We start from the raw sequence: 19,022 nt of genomic DNA, 5'->3' as shown, positions 1-19,022 counted from the left end.
GGCTCAATAATGCAACAGCAATTCTTACATGATTTCCAATTTGCTGAGTTGCCCTACAGATTTTGAACTTTCCAGCCCCCACAATTGTGTGATCCAATTTATATATAAAGTATTACTGGCTATTGGTTATTTTTCTTTGGAGAACCCTGAAAAAAAATTAGGTGTAACTGCCATATCACACTGCTCACCTCTGGCTTCTGAATGGGTTTGTCTACTGAAAAGATCCTAGATTACATGCAGAAACCTAGCTGCATACAAATCCAGAAAATGTATCTATTAGCTTCCCAGCCTCTGTAGAAGAGAAAGCATGTAGAAAGAGATTGAAAAATGGTATTCAGTGAGCCACAGAATCTGCCACATGGATATGATTATTTGTTTGTTCATATATTGGCCTCCTCTGCTAATCATTTAGCCTTCAATCAATTGCTGTAGTCTCATACCATACATCAAGTCATGTCATATATTCTTTAGCATGCAAATAAATGATAAGATATATTAACTCCTGACACAATTTTGTTGTTGTTATTGTTCAGTTATTGTCCAACTCTTTGCAACCCTATGGACTGCGGTATATCAGGCTTCCCTGTCCTTCACCATCTCCCCAGCCAGAGTTTGCTCAAGCTCATGTCCATCAAGTCAATGATGCCATCCAACCATCTCAACCTCTGTCATCCCCTTCTCTTCCTGCCTTCAATCTTTCCCAGCATCAGGGTCTTTTCCAAGGAGTCAGTTCTTCACAACAGGTGGCCAAAGTATTGGAACTTCAGCTTCAGCATCAGTCCTTCCAATGAATATTCAGGATTGATATCCTTTAGGATTGGCTGGTTTGAGAGGCCAAGGGACTCTCAAGAGTCACACAGAATTTAAACACTTAGTTTTGGGATTTTTACTTGCTTGATGATTTTAAATACATCTGTAAGAAAAGGAAAATGAATAAAAGAATTTAGAATCTCTATTTTCAGGAAACTTAAGGCAATAAAGATGAACAATGCAAACTAAGTCATTTAAAAATTTAACTTAAAGAAGTAACAAAGCCTGGTCTAAAGTGCTGGTCTTTTAGGTTCTTGATTACTGCGCATTCTGCTCTCCTATGCACAAATTAGCATTATAATCCACAAGGAAATATTCACCTAACTACAGCCTGACTTGCCCATGTATAAATAAACCAAGGCAACAGGAAGAAATGTGGAGTTGAAATAGGGAAGATGACAAATACACAAAAGCTCTCTGGCCAAACCTCAAACTTCAGTGTTTCTCATAAGGATGAAACCCATACAACATATTCTTTTCCTTGAATGTTTAATTTGTTATCCTTTTATATGTAGAAATTAGAAAACATTCCAAAAATCTAACAGCAGTCTGTGCTCTTTCACTGAATTCAAATAGTCCACTTTTATTGAACATTTTACTAAGCTTAGATAAATCAGAGAGATTATCCAAAAGCATTCAGCTCATTGTAAAAAACACCAGAGAGACCTTTAAAAGGATTGTAAAGACTCTCAATCAAACTAGTTCTCACAGAAAATGTATAAAAGGACATAGGACACAGTTAAGAAGCTGGAAGCAAGATCCATTTCCACAGCTACCATTTAAATTCAGGCCTTTGTTAACTCCATCTAGAATTCTTTAACAGCACTCCAAATGGTCTCCTTTTTCCAGTCTTCCTCTCCCATTCTACCTGAAAACACTGCTTCCAGATTAGTGCTTAAAAAATTATCATGCCATTCTACTGTTTAGGCAAAGTGATGGAGGTATAAAAGCTCCAAATCTTGGCTCTGAATTCCTGCCCTGCCACCTAAAACCTGGTCATGGGCAAAATATACTCTAACTGAATATACTTTTCTGAGTCTCTGACTGTCTTTCTCTCACATTAAGAAAACTGTTAACAACCTCTGACTAATACAGAGTTCATATGGCAATCAAATGAAGTGAATAATTTGAAAAAATGTTGGAAATTTTTAAATATTACAAATAGAAAAATATTTTGAGGCTATCTACACAAATATCTAAGGTCAAAAGTCAACAGACAGGCTATACAGATTTAATTGTGACCTTACTTATATTCTGATATCATTTTCTTTTGTCAATGAGTAATCTGAAAATAAGATTAATCTTGTCCATTTTTAAGTAAAACATGGTTTATTAGCTCAAGGTCAAATTCCTCAAATTGTTTATCCATTATAGTCACCACACCTACATACCTGATTTTTAGAACATCTCACCATTATTTTAGTGTTTGCATTTTTCTTTTTTTTTTAATTCTCTTTCCTAATGCACACATGTATGCATGCTTACACACACAATCATACCCAATAGGTTAACCATAGAACATTTCATTGAACATATAATGATATCATAAACTGATCTGAAAAACAACAATAAGAATTCTTTTCAAACATAATTTTAAAAAGGACACTTGTTAACAGTTTTATAACCTGATAGGCTTCCCTGGTGGCTCAGACAGTAAAGAATCTGCCTGTAATGTGGGAGACCTGGGTACATTCAGGAAGAGCCCCTGGAGAAGGGAATGGCAACCCACTTCAGTATTCTTGCCTGGAGGATGCAATGGACAGAGGACCCTGGTGGGCTACAGTCCATGGGGTTGCAAAAAGTCAGACATGACTGAAAGACTAACACACACACATACACACACACTCATATACCATGACATTTAAATAATTTCAAGTATTTTAAAGGATGAAAATGGTTGCACTGTCTTAGAATTCCATAAATCAGAGTAGTAGTCTTCAGTAAAATAGACTGTTCTAAGGCCATGCTACAAGTAGCTTTATTATTTCTCCTCTCTTCCTACTTTTCTTGAAGAGTTTGAGCCATATCAATAATTTCTATAATTAGGAATACAGTTTTGAACATATATTTCAGGTAGTTATTTATTACCATGTGAATCAAGGCATCAATATATTTACTTCCCTACTCTACCTCCTTATAGAATAAACCCAAGTTCAGTAAAATAAGAAGCTAAGATTAGCACCTTAGAGTCATATCAAATTGATTTATAGTAACAATAATTCAAGATAGTCACCAAAATAAATGTTCTATTTTAATAATATGCTCTCACTTTTATATCATGCTGTTCTTTCCAACTTTTATACTTTTTTGTAAATAAGATAAAAATGTTTATCAGATTTACTGTTGTTGTATTGATATGCAGCTCTAATACATTTTTTATGCCTGAATAGTATTTCCTTACATGACTATATCACAATTTTACTGACATTCACCTATTGATAGATATTCAAAGCATTTTAATTCTCATCCTCATGAATTTGCTCATGAATATATTGTAAGGATCTCCTGGGGCAACTGTGTAAAATATTCTCTAGGGTAAATATTTAGGCATAGGATTGCTGGGTCATAGAATATACACATGGTCAGTTTAATAGAGACTGCCAATTTTGTAAATCCTGCCTTGTATTACAGACTTGAAAGTTTGTGTTAATCTCAGTAGAAGTTACATGGGGTATGGCAGAAGCCCTTGAATGTGAAAGAAGACTTTCACGCTTGCTAACTCCCACTGTTGCCTGTTTATATATATGTAGGAGAAGGGGATGACAGAGGATGAGATGGCTGGATGGCATCACCAACTCGATGGACATGAGTCTGTGTGAACTCCGGGAGTTGGTGATGGACAGGGAGGCCTGGTGTGCTGTGATTCATGGGGTCACAAGGAGTCGGACATGACTGAGAGACTGAACTGAACTGAACTGATATATATATATATATACATATATACACACACACACACACACATAGACTTATTGATTTCCTTACATTTTCTTACCATAAGTCTTTTTTTTAAAAGTATGTTTATTTTTCCAATATGTTACATACTTCATTTGGAGAGTTTGAGTTTTATTTGTTAATTTGCTTAGTGTATCCTAATCATCACACTGAAAATAGAAATTTAATTATATTCTAATCATCTTTTCTTGATTTAATTTTATCTTCTATCATTGTTTTCCATTACAAATTATCTGACTCTCTATTCCACTCAGTTTTATGTTAAAAAAAAAAAAATCACCCTGTTTCTTTCAGATTCCACTTCTAATTCTCACTTTCTTTTCTTTATTGGTTCAAATGGCTTACATTTCTCTTTTATGTACATTATGGAAATTGTAGATTTGCTGTAACTTCATTAAAGGAACAACTATCATAGATTATGTGGTTATAATTGGCAGTGACAGAAGAAGAGTCACTAAAAACAAATATGGAATGTATTAGTCAGAACCCAAATAGGAGATAGAAACCACATAATAATTTGAACAGAGAAAATTTAATAGAAATCATTATTAACTATAACAGGGCACTGAAGCAATGAAAATTGGTTCCTAAGGAGTACAGAAAACTCTTGAGAATGAAGGAATAACAGAAATAAGAATCAGCCACTACTCCTAGAGCTATGATAGCATGCCCAAAGAGGAGGCTCCACACCCATAAGTGAGCCCCAGAACTTGTTAGAGAAAGTATGTCTGCAGTATCTAAACAGCAGAGAAGCTACCCACGGGAGGGATTGCTAGAAATCTGGACCTTGGCAAAAATCCTCTTTCTGTGCTACAGGAAAAGCTCTTCTGGGAGAAATGTCTTGCTGGAGGTATTATGCGACAAAAGTCCCCAAAGAAGGTGCAGGGGAAGCTGTTTGCCATGGGGTGCTGCTGATTATTGTACACTGAATTTTCCAAAACCGGCTTAGTTTGCCAGATGATCCTAAACTCAAGAAGAACAGAGTATAGCCTGCCCCACAGCAAGACTGTAGCCTTATAGAATCCCAAGCAGAGGACTAGGTGAAGCTGAACCCAAACTCCTGATCCATGGAAATTATGAGATAATATATGTATGTCAGTTTCACCTGCTAAATTTGTGGTAATTTATTGGGTAGTTTCCCTGGTGGCCCCGCCTGCCAGTGCAGGAGATGCGTGTTCCGTCTCTGGTTCAGGAAGATCCCCTGGAGAAAGAAATGGCAACCCACTCCAGTATTCTTGCCTGGAAATTTTCAAGGACAGAGCAGCCTGGTGGGCTACAAGCCGATGGGGTTGTAAAAGGTTGGATATGACTGAGCAACTAAACAACAACAATAGTTGTATAGAAATACTCTGCAGAAGTAGTATATTGACCATCTAGAGATACATAATTCCTATGGCCTTTGCTAATTCTGGCTACAGCAAGTGAATAAGAATCCAGGTTTTCCAGAGCAGAGGGATGTTACTAGAATGAAAAATTGATGATATGAGGGCATCAAACACACAGTTTTTCCCACAAGGCATTGATGAAGTAGGAAGTTGTGAAGAGCAGAGGCTAAACACCTCAACCACAGCCCTCTATAATCCTGAGCATCATCGACAGCAGTATTTGATATTAAGAAACAAAAAACCATCAAGTAGAGGCCTCAAAACCAAAATATACTGTAACTTAAAGGTCCAGGAAAGCTGCAATTTGGAAACAGGAGGAAAAAGATAAAGTTTTTTGTTTTCTTTTTTTTTTTCATACTTGGGTGTTTCAGGAGAAGTCCCCCAGCATGTCCTTGTTCTCATCTAATCCAAGCACTGCCCATGTGAGAGTCACTAAGCTACTCTGTGATGACTGCACAGAGAGAATACTTGTTCACTCCTGTTTTCTAATAGCACCCTAAGTATAACTCAGCTTAATCCCTGATTAGGTTAGTCCCTAATGGTCAGTCCCTCACTCTATCTGCTTGGAAAGTGAGAGTGTAAAATTCCCTCTGGTAATGCTGTATAAGAAAGGCAATGCCAAAGAATGCTCAAACTACCACACAATTGCACTCATCTCACACGCTAGTAAAGTAATGCTCAAAATTCTCCAAGCCAGGCTTCAGCAATACGTGAACCATGAACTTCCATATGTTCAAGCTGGTTTTAGAAAAGGCAGAGGAATCAGAGATCAAATTGCCAACATCCGCTGGATCATTGAAAAAGCAAGAGAGCTCCAGATAAACATCTATTTCTGCTTTATTGACAATGCCAAAGCCTTTAACTGTGTGGATCACAATAAACTGTAGAAAATTCTGAAAGAGATGGGAATACCAGACCACTTGACCTGCCTCTTGAGAAACCTATATGCAGGTCAGGAAGCAACAGTTAGAACTGGACATGGAACAACAGACTGGTTCCAAATAGGAAAAGGAGTACGGCAAGGCTGTATATTGTCACCCTGCTTATTTAACTTATATGCAGAGTACATCATGAGACATGCTGGGCTGGAAGAAGCACAAGCTGGAATCAAGATTGCCGGGAGAAATATCAGTAACCTCAGATATGCAGATGCCACCACCCTTATGGAAGAAAGTGAAGAGGAACTAAAAAGCCTCTTGATGAAAGTGAAAGAGGAGAGTGAAAAAGTAGGCTTAAAGCTCAACATTCAGAAAACGAAGATCATGGCATCTGGTCCCATCACTTCATGGGAAATAGATGGGGAAACAGTGGAAACAGTGTCAGACTTTATCTTTTTGGGCTCCAAAATCACTGCAGATCGTGACAGCAGCCATGAAATTAAAAGACGCTTACTCCTTGGAAGGTAAGTTATGACCAACCTAGATAGCATGTTGAAAAGCAGACATATTACTTTGCCAACAAAGGTCCATCTAGTGACAGCTATTGTTTTTCCAGTGGTCATGTCTGGATGAGAGAGTTGGACTGTGAAGAAAGCTGAGCGCTGAAGAATTGATGCTTTTGAACTGTGGTGGTGGATAAGACTCTTGAGAGTCCCTTGGACTGCAAAGAGATCCAACCAGTCAATTCTGAAGGGGATCAGCCCTGGGATTTCTTTGGAAGGAATGATGCTAAAGCTGAAACTCCAGTACTTTGGCCACCTCATGTGAAGAGTTGACTCATTGGAAAAGACTCTGATGCTGGGAGGGATTGGAGGCAGGAGGAGAAGGGGACGACAGAGGATGAGATGGCTGGATGGCATCACTAACTCTTTGGACGTGAGTCTCAGTGAACTCTGGGAACTGGTGATGGACAGGGAGGCCTGGCGTGCTGCGGTTCACGGGGTTGCAAAGAGTCGGACATGACTGAGCGACTGAACTGAACTAAACTGAACTGAATGCTGTATTGCATGAACTCTCTATATGTTTTTATATGCAACATTTAGAATTCAATTATAATGATCAAAATTTTTTAAATTCTTGTCAAAAGAAAGCACAGAACAATTTAAAAAAATAGAACAGGTATACAGATGATCCATATTAATAAACGTGGATATAATTATAATTAGCTAGTTCAGTAAAATATAGGCAAAATAGATATAAAAGAGAATTAGTGAACTGGGAGAAAAGTCAAAAGAAAATATTCAAACTGACAGAGAAAAAAGGAAAATACAGGAGAGTGAGACCAACAAACATAAAAGAGCTAAAGTACTGAGTTCCAGGAGAAAAGAAAGAGAATTGGACAGAAGAAATATTTGAAGAAATAATGAGCTTTAAAAATGTTATCAAAAGGTATTAAATCAGAGAACCAAGAATCTCTGCATATGCCATGTAAGATATAAAATAATCATGTTGAATCAAATAACATACTTAGGGATATCACTGTCAAAACACTGAAAACCAAAGAAAGAGAGAATATTTTAAAAGCAAGCAAAGAAAATAGGTACAAGCCTTCATACTGACAACTGACACCCTATAAAAATAGAGGAGCCAGAGAAAATAGAGTGGAATCGTAAGTACTAGGTGCAAATATATATCCCCACAAAAACCTATGCACTACTGTTGTGTCTATGAAATATAAAAAAAATTAAAGATAATTTCAAATAATTAAAAACCAAGAGAAATTATTACCAGATCCGAATTTTAAAAATGCTAAGGGGAATTATTTAGTCAGAGAAAATTTAGTCTGGATAAAAATACTTCCATAAGAAGACAAAAATACAGAAAGAAATGAAGAACAACAATATAAAATAGAAGTTGACTATATTAAAAAAATAAGTAAGCATGTTCTATAGATTTTTAAATATAATTATAGATAAAATTCATGAAAATAACAATACCAAAAAGTCATGATGGTAAATGGAATTGGTAAAACAGATTATTTATATTAAATTATAATAAATCAAGCGTTTATATTATGATATCTAGAATAAAAATACTGTTACTATCAAACTAAAATAATAGTAAATAATGTTATACTAACAAAGTAATAGATAAAAGTTGTATAGTAATAATAATAAATTTGGTTATACAAAAATAAGCAACAAAATAAATAAAGAGGAATATAAGACTCCTAGTCATAATAGGAAACATTTAGATATTTGCATCTAAATATGTAAAACTATCTAAGTATCTAATTTAGATATTTAGACACAAACCTAACTATATCAGTAAATTATTTTATTTTATTTTATTTTATTTTTAAACTTTACAATATTGTATTAGTTTTGCCCAACATCGAAATGAATCCGCCACAGGTATACCCGTGCTCCCCATCCTGAACTCTCCTCCCTCCTCCCTCCCCACACCCTCCCTCTGGGCCGTGGTACATATACACAATGGAGTATTACTCAGCCATTAAAAAGAATACATTTGAATCAGTTCTAATGAGGTGGATGAAACTGGAGCCTATTATGCAGAGTGAAGTAAGCCAGAAAGAAAAACACCAATACAGTATACTAACGCATATATATGGAATTTAGAAAGATGGTAACAATAACCCTGTGTACGAGATAGCAAAAAAGACACTGATATATAGATCAGTCTTATGGACTCTGTGGGAGAGGGAGAGGGTGGGGAGATTTGGGAGAATGGCATTGAAACATGTGTAATATCATGTATGAGACGAGTCGCCAGTCCAGGTTCGATACATCAGTAAATTAGATATAAATGATCTAAATATACATCCAGCAAAAACTTATATTAAGAATGTATAAAACATTATAGCAAATCAATAAGGACTATAGAGAAAACCCAATAGACAACTGGGCAAAAACCTTGAACATGAACTTCAGGAAAGAGCTGATCCAACTAGCTATAAATGTTAGAAAAACTACTCAAATCGTTAGCCATCTGCTGAACGCACACATACACACAAAAGTCAAAAATTGCACAATGTAATATCACTACAAACACACACACACATGGCTAAAATATAAAATACTGCCAATACCAAGGATTGGTGAAAGGAACCACCCACATTTTACAACCAATTTGAAAAACTGTTTGACAGTGTTTACTAAAGTTGAATATATGAGTATCCTTTGACCCAGCAGTTTTGCACCTAGGTAAATACCCAACAGAAATCACTGCTTATGTTGACCAAAAGACATATACAAAACATTCATAGAAGTAAAACAATCTGCACTATAAGACTTAAGTTTATTTAAGTGTGTCATTGAAGAGGTCTAGAGAGACAGTCATCAAAATCTCAAAGGTTATTTTTACTCTGTAGTTCTTTACTGTATTATTTATATAATAGCAATGTTAACCTTTTTGTAGTTTGGAAAAATATCTGTTTTTATCATATACTTAACCTGTAGACTATGTTTTCATTTTGCAGCAGCTAAATTGATGACATGGTTATATAGGAACATTATTTAAGCCTTATTTTCCCTTTTTAATAACACACATTTAAATTTCTAGAAATCTAATCTTTTTTTCCTCAAGGAATCTAATTTGATTAAATAAAACTGGCACCTAACCAAACATATTACATTTCCATGTTACAGTTACAAAATATCTGAGACAAGGAATATTTTCATTAGATCTGACTTAGTGACAGAATCTGGTTAACAGCTTTGCATAATTTCTTTTTCTTAGTTTAAATATAAGTGCTGCAAAACATAGGATAAAAAATGATTCTCTTGTAAATGAGATTGAGCTAAGGTAAAGCAAAACCTATGGTCAAAACCTTACAAGTATTCTAAACCGAAGTAGAATTTCCTTTCTATAATCCTTTACTGATAGGTTTATATATAAGTTTATTAGGTTTATCAATCTTCCTTAACACACTTACATACTATAAAACATCTGGTAAGAAAAAACAGAACACAGTATTTGGCTTAATGCTAGTGGAGTCAGGATATATATTTCTTACTATATTAATAACAGACACAATTCTACAATACAATAAGTAAAACTGTTTCCTCTTAAAAGCTAAGAACTCCCTTCTTGGAAATAAATTACCCCGGTTAGGGCCATCACAGGGCTCCTGAGAATAGGTAATTCACTTAAAATGAATGGATCCTCAACTAAAGGGAAGGTGCTTCTACTGGCAGACTTTAAACTGCCACTGAACTTTCTGCCTCGATTTCCTTATTTAAAAGATGGGCTAATACATATTCTTTCTTTTAAAGCAGGGCTAATAGTATTGTATTAACTGGAAGGTTGTGAACATATTGAAACAGATTCAAATCTCTTTAAATGGCAAATCTCATTCAAATGCTGAATAATGAATGCTTCAGGGTTAAATTTATTCCTCATCTGGTTTTCATTCAATCTAACTTCTCAACATAGTTTGAAATATTCATATGTACCAAATGGAAATGCCTCCAGTTTTACCACTTTGGTAACATCATTAGATGAGTGTCTCTTGAGTTGAATACAAAGCATTCTGGGGTTGTTGGGGTTTTTTCCCTACTACAAAAGGGCTGTATTTGTTGGGGTCTTTGGGTTAGAATAAGCAATTAATCTTTTTCAATTGTGCAGCACTTATAAAATTGAATATTTTATATTCATCTTTGTTAATTCACTTGGTGTGAGTTATTTTGAACTAGAGCTTTAACGGTTAGTTGTTTTTTCCTATTTTTTAATAACAAGATTTGTAATGCACACCTCCTACACAGTACTTGAAAAATGTACACTTTATTGATTTATTATGGGGTATTTTGTGACTTCTTAGATACTCTTTAATGCAATTTTATTTTGAATTCTGACTTGAGTTTTAGCATCTTGGAAAGTGAAGCTCTGATTACTGACTTGTATGCCTAATATAAGTAGGAGTAAATTAACACTTCCCTCAGCCCAGTCCAGCCACACAGTTCTAACCTCATCTGCTTTCTTTGGGGCTTTGCTTTGATACGTGTATAGTCAGATCGGGTTTTAAATATTTGAATATGAGAACGTTAACACTGTGGTCTCACTCAGTGGTTTCCTGTCTCCCTTGTCACCACTTGTTGCATCTACACCAGCTATGTGTTCTCCCTGAACGATTGTAAACATGACTCAGGTCCTCAGAATGCTTTGGAGATTTTCTAAGGAGCATTATTGATCTAATGAATTGTAAGTGTCTCCCTTGTCTTTACTACATTTTGCTCTACATTCTCTCCTTTGACTCTTGCCTACCTTTTATTGGTAAGGACAATTTTAATATTAGCTCTAGCAGTTCATATATTTTAATTCCTCTGCTGGGACAGGAGAAAGTCTGATATATTCCCAAGCCAAATAAGCTGAAATCTAAGTATCTGTGTTTTGAACACTGGACTACCATAGTTCCAGTCCTAACTTGCTGATTTATTTTTTAAGAGCTTCTCTCTCTCTCTTTTCTCCTTCTCTTTCTCTCTTCACTTTTCTCTCTCCCTTCTCGATTGCATAATAAGGAATACAGCTGTACACTGGTGGAGCTTTCAGTGCAGAAAGGGAATGAGGGAAGAATCTATGAATTACTGAGTACTAAACACGTCTTCCTTAATGATCAAAAGGCTGGAGTTGATAGCCAGAGACTCAGTGAACGTGAAACACAGACCAAGAACCTGGAGCAGAATGAAACAGAGTTTAATCTGAGTCATGCTGCTTATCAACCATATGAACTACAACAAATTTGCTTAAAATCTACAAGTGAGTCTTAGTTACCTTATTAATGAAATGGGAATACCAAACTCTGCCTTGAATAATTCTTTTTCTCTCACCCATCTTATTCTACACAGCTTTTCAATATAGATGTTCCTCAGATAAGACAGCTTTCTACTGTATGTTCCAATCTGCTGAAAGATATTACCCACCCATGTGGTTTCAACTCCATCTTCATGCCAATAGCTCCAATATGTGTATCGATAGCCCTGACCACTCTTCTGGACTCTGTATTTGAATCAGCGTACTCCACACTCCTGAAATTTTTAATCATACCTCAGATTTTAAATTCTAAAACCAAATAGTTGATCTCTTACCTGGCCCCAAAGCGATTTCCTTTCACTATTTTCCTCACTGAAGAGCCTGTTATGCAGAGTGAAGTAAGTCATAAAGATGAATATCATATACTAACACACACACACACACACACACACATATATATATGGAATCTAGAAAGATGGTACTGATGAATTTATTTGCGAGGCAGCAGTGGAGAAACAAGATGTAGAGAACAGATTTAAGGACATGGGCAAAGGGTAGGAGAGGGTTAGATATATGGAGAGAGTAACATGGAATCTTACATTACTGTATGTAAAATAGATACCCAATGGGAATTTGCTGTGTGTCACAGAGAACTCAAACAGGGGCTCTGTATCAACCTAGTGGGGTTGGATGGGGAGGGAGATGGGAGGGAGGTTCAAGAGGGAGGAGACAAATGTATACCTATCATTGAATCCCCACAGCAAAAAGCTGTGTCAGGGCAAAGGTTAACATAATTTTGCTGAGAGAACACACTGGCCATAGCAAACACCCTCTTCCAACAACAGAAGAGAAGACTCTACACATGGACATCACCAGATGCTTAATACCAAAATCAGATTGATTATGTTCTTTGCAGCCAAATATGGAAAAGCTCTATACAATCAGCAAAAACAAGACTGGGAGCAGACTGCAGCTCAGATCATGAACTCCCTTATTGCCAAATTCAGACTTAAATTGAAGACAGTAGGGAAAAGCACTAGACCATTTAGGTATGACCCAAATCAAATCCATTATGATTATACAGTGGAAATGACAAATAGATTCAAGGGATTAGATCTGATAGACAACGTGCCTGAAGACCCATGGATGGAGGTTCATGACATTGTACAGGAGGCACTGACCAAGACAATCCCAAAGAAAAATAAATACAAAAAGGCACAATGTTTGTCTGAAGAGGCCTTACAAATAGCTGTGAAAAGAAGAGAACCAAAGGCAAAAGAGAAATGGAAAAATATACCAATTTGTTGCAGAGTTCCAAAAAATAGCAAGGAGAGATAAGAAATCCTTTCTTAGTAATCAATGCAAAGAAATAGAGGAAAACAATAGAATGGGAAAGACTAGAGATCTCTTCAAAAAAATTAGAGATACCAAGGGAATATTTCATGCAAATATGGGCTCAATAAAGGACAGAAATGGAATGGATCAAACAGAGGCAGAAGACATTAAGAGGAAGTGGCAAGAATACACAGAAGAACTATACAAAAAAGATCTTCATGACCCAGATAACCATGATGATGTGATCACTCACCTAGAACCAGGCATCCTGGAATGAGAAGTCAAGTGTGCCTTAGGAAGCAGCAATACAAACAAGCTAGTGGAGGTGATAGAATTCCAGTTGAGCTATTTCTAATCCTAAAAGATGATGCTGTGAAAGTGCTGCACTCAACATGACAGCAAATTTGGAAAACTCAGCAATGGCCACAGGACTGGAAAATGTCAGTTTTCATTCCAATCCCAAAGAAAGGCAATGCCAAAGATTGCTCAAACTACCACACAATTGCACTCATCTCACATGCTAGTAAAGTAATGCTCAAAATTCTCCAAGCCAGGCTTCAACAGTATGTGAACCACAAACTTCCAGATATTCAAGCTGGATCTAGAAAAGGCAGAAAAACCAGAGATCAAATTGCCAACGTCTGTCGGATCATTGAAAAAGCAAAAGTGTCCTAGAAAAATATCTATTTCTGCTTTACTGACTATACCAAAGCCTTTGACTGTGTGGATCACCACAAACTGTGGAAAATTCTGAAAGAGATAGGAATACCAGACCACCTGACCTCCCTCTTGTGAAATCTATATGCAAGTCAGGAAACAAGAGTTATAACTGGAAATGGAACAACAGACTGATTCCAAATCAGAAAAGGAGTATGTTAAGGCTGCATATTGTCACCCTGCTTATTTAACTTCTATGCAGAGTACATCATGAGAAACACTGGGCTGGAGGAAGCACAAGCTGGAATCAAGATTGCCGGGAGAAATATCAATAACCTCAGATATGCAGATGACACCACTCTTATGGTAGAAAGTGAAGAAAAACTAAAAAGCCTCTTGATAAAAGTGAAAGAGAAGAGTGAAATAGCTGTCTCAAAACTCTACATTCAAAAAATGAAGATCGTGGCATCCAGTCCCATGCAATAGATGGGAAACAATGGAAACAGTGACAGACTTTATTTTGGGGGGCTCCAAAATCACTTCAGATGGTAACTGCTGCCATGAAATTAAAAGATGCTTGCTCCTTGGTAAAAACGTTATGACCAATCTAGACAGCATATTAAAAAGAAGCATATTATTTTGCCAACAAAGGTCCATCTAGTCAAAGCTATGGTCTTTCCATAGTCATGTATGTATATGACAGTTGGACTATAAAGAAAGCTGAGAGCCCAGGACTTGATGCTTTTGAACTGTGGTGTTGGAGAAGACTCTTGAGAGTCCCTTGGACTGTAAGGAGATCAAACCAGTCAATTCTAAAGCAAGTCTGTCCTGAATATTCATTGGAAGAAATGATGCTGAAGCTGAAGCTGCAATAGTTTGGCCAACTTATTGGAAGAGCCAGCTTATTGGCAAAGACCCTGATGCTGGGAAAGCTTGAAGGCAGGAGGGGAAGGTGAGGACAGAGGATGAGATGGCTGGATAGCATCGCTGACCCAATGGACATGAGTTTGAGTAAGCTCCAGGAGTTGGTGACAGACAGGGAAGCCTGGTGTGCTGCAGTCAATGGGGTCGCAAAGAGTCGGACATGACTGAACGACTGAACTGAACTGATGGATGTTTCACATTGATGTTTGACCAAAAACAACAAAATTCTATAAAGCAATTATCCTTCAATTAAAAAGTAAATAAATACAAAAAAAAAAAAGAATACTGGAGTGTGTTGCCATTCCCTTCTCGAGGGGATCTTACCAACCTAGGGATAGAACTTAGATCTTCTGCTTTGCAGGCAGATTCTTTACCATCTAAGCCATCAGAAGACACAATAGATACTTAACTGCCTTTTTCACACAGTGGAGTACTCCACACTTAGAGCGACCAACTAAGTTGTAAATCTGATCACATTATATTCCATCTTAAATCCCAATTGTAATACAGTTATTGTGTATTGAGTATTTAAGACATTTTAGGACTTGCCCTTAGGAATTTACATATATCACCTCATCTTATACACGATGAATAATACTATTATAATCATTATTACTACTATTATACTCATTTTACAGAAATGAAAAAGAAACTTACACGTGGACACACATGATTGAAAGAGGTAAGTCATTTACCTCTGGAGTTTATATTCACAACAGGACACTATACTGCTTACCAATAACATCTCTTCATTCCCAAAAAAAGACAAACCTTTTAGCAACAACTGTACATCTTGAATGTTATTATTATGCCTTACTTCATGTATTGGGTGAGCTAGTTTCTACTAGATTGCAAGAATTCATTGTTTTCAGGAATATTGCAAGTCTATAGCTAAAAATGGCTATCATTCAAAATTAAATTTTATGAACTTAAAATTAAGTAAATTTTATTTAAAACAAATGTATTAACTACTCAAAATGCATTGCCTTCTAATTATTTTATAATATTGGGGTTACCTGCATCTATTATATCAATATGATTGAAATATAATGTAATGATAAACTACTACACATCACTTCCCAATACTATGTTCAGTAATGTTATGTTGGTAGTATGAAATTACCCATGGGTAAAGTATTATGTGCGTGAAAATCTGCAACTATTAAAAATCAGGGCTTGACTTATTATTTTTGTGCTCTAGTTTTAAGGAAATGATGGAGAAAATATGAATAATAACAATAAATGTAAAAGTGTTTGGTTTCTGTTGACATCATATTGTGACTATCACAATGATTTTGAGGAAATATACTTCCAGTATTCAAAAGCTATTATCCAAATCAGTAAAGAAGTCTTTCATAACACTGACAAATCAGTGATATTCTGACAGCATAGTTGTTTCACTTTCGTCTTACACTTTCATGTAAATGAAAGTATCAATCAACATCATTTTCGAATTATACCATTATGATTTGTAATCCCTGCTTTTGGATATACTAGATTGGCAAAAATCAAAAAATATTCTGTGAGAATCAATTATATGGATTTGATTTTATTATCATCTATAGATTATGGGTGAATTTAACTCAGATAACCATTATATCTACTACTGCAGGCAGGAATCCCTCAGAAGAAATGGAGTAGCCATCATGGTCAACAAAAGAGTCCGAAATGCAGTACTTGGATGCAATCTCAAAAATGACAGAATGATCTCTGTTTGTTTCCAAGGCAAACCATTCAATATCACAGTAATCCAAGTCTATGCCCCAACCAGTAACGCTGAAGAAGCTGAAGTTGAACGGTTCTATGAAGACCTACAAGACCTTTTAGAACTAACACCCCCAAAAAATGTACTTTTCATTATAGGGGACTGGAATGCAAAGATAGGAAGTCAAGAAACACCTGGAGTAACAGGCAAATTTGGCCTTGGAATATAGAATGAAGCAGGGCAAAGACTAATAGAGTTTTGCCAAGAAAATGCACTGGTCAGAGCAAACACCCTATTCCAACAACACAAGAGAAGACTCTACACATGGACATCACCAGATGGTCAACACTGAAATCAGATTGATTATATTCTTTGCAGCCAAAGATGGAGAAGCTCTACACAGTCAGCAAAAACAAGACCAGGAGCTGACTGTGGCTCAGATCATGAACTCCGTATTGCCAAATTCAGAATGAAATTGAAGAAAGTAGGGAAAACCACTAGACCATTCAGGTATGACCTAAATCAAATCCCTTATGATTATACAGTGGAAGTGAGAAGTAGATTTAAGGGCCTAGATCTGATAGATAGAGTGCCTGATGAACTATGGACTGAGGTTTGTGACATTGTACAGGAGAGAGGGATCAAGACCATCCCCATGGAAAAGAAATGCAAAAAGGCAAAATGGCTGTCTGGGGAGGCCTTACAAATAGCTGTGAAAAGAAGAGAAGTGAAAAGCAAAGGAGACAAGGAAAGAGATAAGCATCTGAATGCAGAGTTCCAAAGAATAGCAAGAAGAGATAAGAAAGACTTCCTCAGCAATTATTGCAAAGAAATAGAGGAAAACAACAGAATGGGAAAGACTAGAGATCTCTTTAAGAAAATTAGAGATACCAAGGGGACATTTCATGCAAAGATGGGGTCGATAAAGGACAGAAATGGTATAGACCTAACAGAAGCAGAAGATATTAAGAAGAGGTGGCAAGAATACACAGAAGAACTGTACAAAAAAGATCTTCATGACCCAGATAATCACGATGGTGTGATCACTGACCTAGAACCAGACATCCTGGAATGTGAAGTCAAGTGGACCTTAGAAAGCATCACTACGAACAAAGCTAGTGGAGGTGTTGGAATTCCAGTTGAGCTATTTCTAATCCTAAAAGATGATGCTGTGAAAGTGCTGCACTCAATATGCCAGCAAATGTGGAAAACTCAGCAGTGGCCACAGGACAGGAAAAGGTCTGTTTTCTTCCAATCCCAAAGAAAGGCAATGCCAAAGAATGCTCAAACTACCACAAAATTGCACTCATCTCACATGCTAGTAGAGTAATGCTCAAAATTCTCCAAGCCAGGCTTCAGCAATATGTGAACGATGAACTTCCTGATGTTCAAGCTGGTTTTAGAAAAGGCAGAGGAACCAGAGATCCAATTGCCAACATCCGCTGGATCATGGAAGAAGCAAGAGAATTCCAGAAAAACATCAATTTCTGCTTTATTGACTATGCCAAAGCCTTTGACTGTGTGGATCACAATAAACTGTGGAAAACTCTGAAAGAGATGGTGCCGGGGACCAGCCCCGGCTGATCCAGGGTATTCGAAGGAGAGACGGTGTAGGCAAAGATCAGGAAACAATTGCTTAATTAAATGTTAATTAAGGATATAAAGAGTAATAGAATGAGGATAGCTCAGTAAAATTCAGTGAAGAAAGAGGCTGAAATAAGGATAGCTCAGTGAGGAAATTCAGTGGAGAAAAGAGGCTGAATAATTCAGCCAGAAGGTAAGAGAAAGAAGGACATGGTGAGACCAAGTTTCAGTGAACAAGGCCCACACTTTATTTTCCAAAGTAGTTTTTATACCTTAAGTTATGCATAGAGGATAATGGGGGAAGGGGTAGAGTCTTGCAGCAAACCAGGCTTTCTTCCTGCAAACTTATCATATGCAAAAGCTTAGGTGATTTACATCATCTTCTGGCCCGGAGGCCTGTTAATATTTTAAGACCCTTTCTTCAGAAAACTTATTTTTCTCTAAAGATGATTGGTCAGGAGCCACCCTCCAAAAGCATTAGATAAAGTTGCATTCCTACAGCGCAAAGGTGTGGTGGGCTATAACAAGAAAAAGAATTAACTCAAGGGTCCCAGGTTACAAACATTAAAGCTACTACTTACACCAATTATATTAATCAATACACTGCCAGGGACACAGCAGGTAAAGGATATGGAAACTTAGCAGCAAACATTGGCCCAACAAGTGAAAATCCCTTCACCAATACAATTTCTAATCAATCTTTTAACTACTCAAAAGAATCTGTGTTTAGACAGTTTAGAACATCTCCTGCCTCTCACAGTTGGGAGGCTCTGAACAATCACATGTGGCTGGAAAAACTTATTCAGGCAGGCTAGAGGATTTCCAAAGGAGTTTGTAGGTTAAACACTGTCACACCCAGGAATTATTAACTGGAGCTGTAAGCTAACTTTTTTCAGAGAGGTAGTGGGGGACAGCCCCCCGTAAAGTCAGAGGTGTAGGTGAAAGCACAAAGCAGAAAGTAGGCAGACTCTGGTTTTGGGTGTAAATGCTCGAGAATTTCCAGGGGGACTCCTGAGGCTCGAT

This window comes from Bos grunniens, chromosome 9 (genome assembly GCF_055505025.1).
Source record: "Bos grunniens cultivar Pamir isolate PY7600 chromosome 9, Bosgru_T2T1.0, whole genome shotgun sequence".
NCBI classification, from domain to species: domain Eukaryota; kingdom Metazoa; phylum Chordata; class Mammalia; order Artiodactyla; family Bovidae; genus Bos; species Bos grunniens.
The sequence above is the reverse complement of the archived record's forward strand: the minus strand, read 5'-3'. Positions refer to the sequence as shown.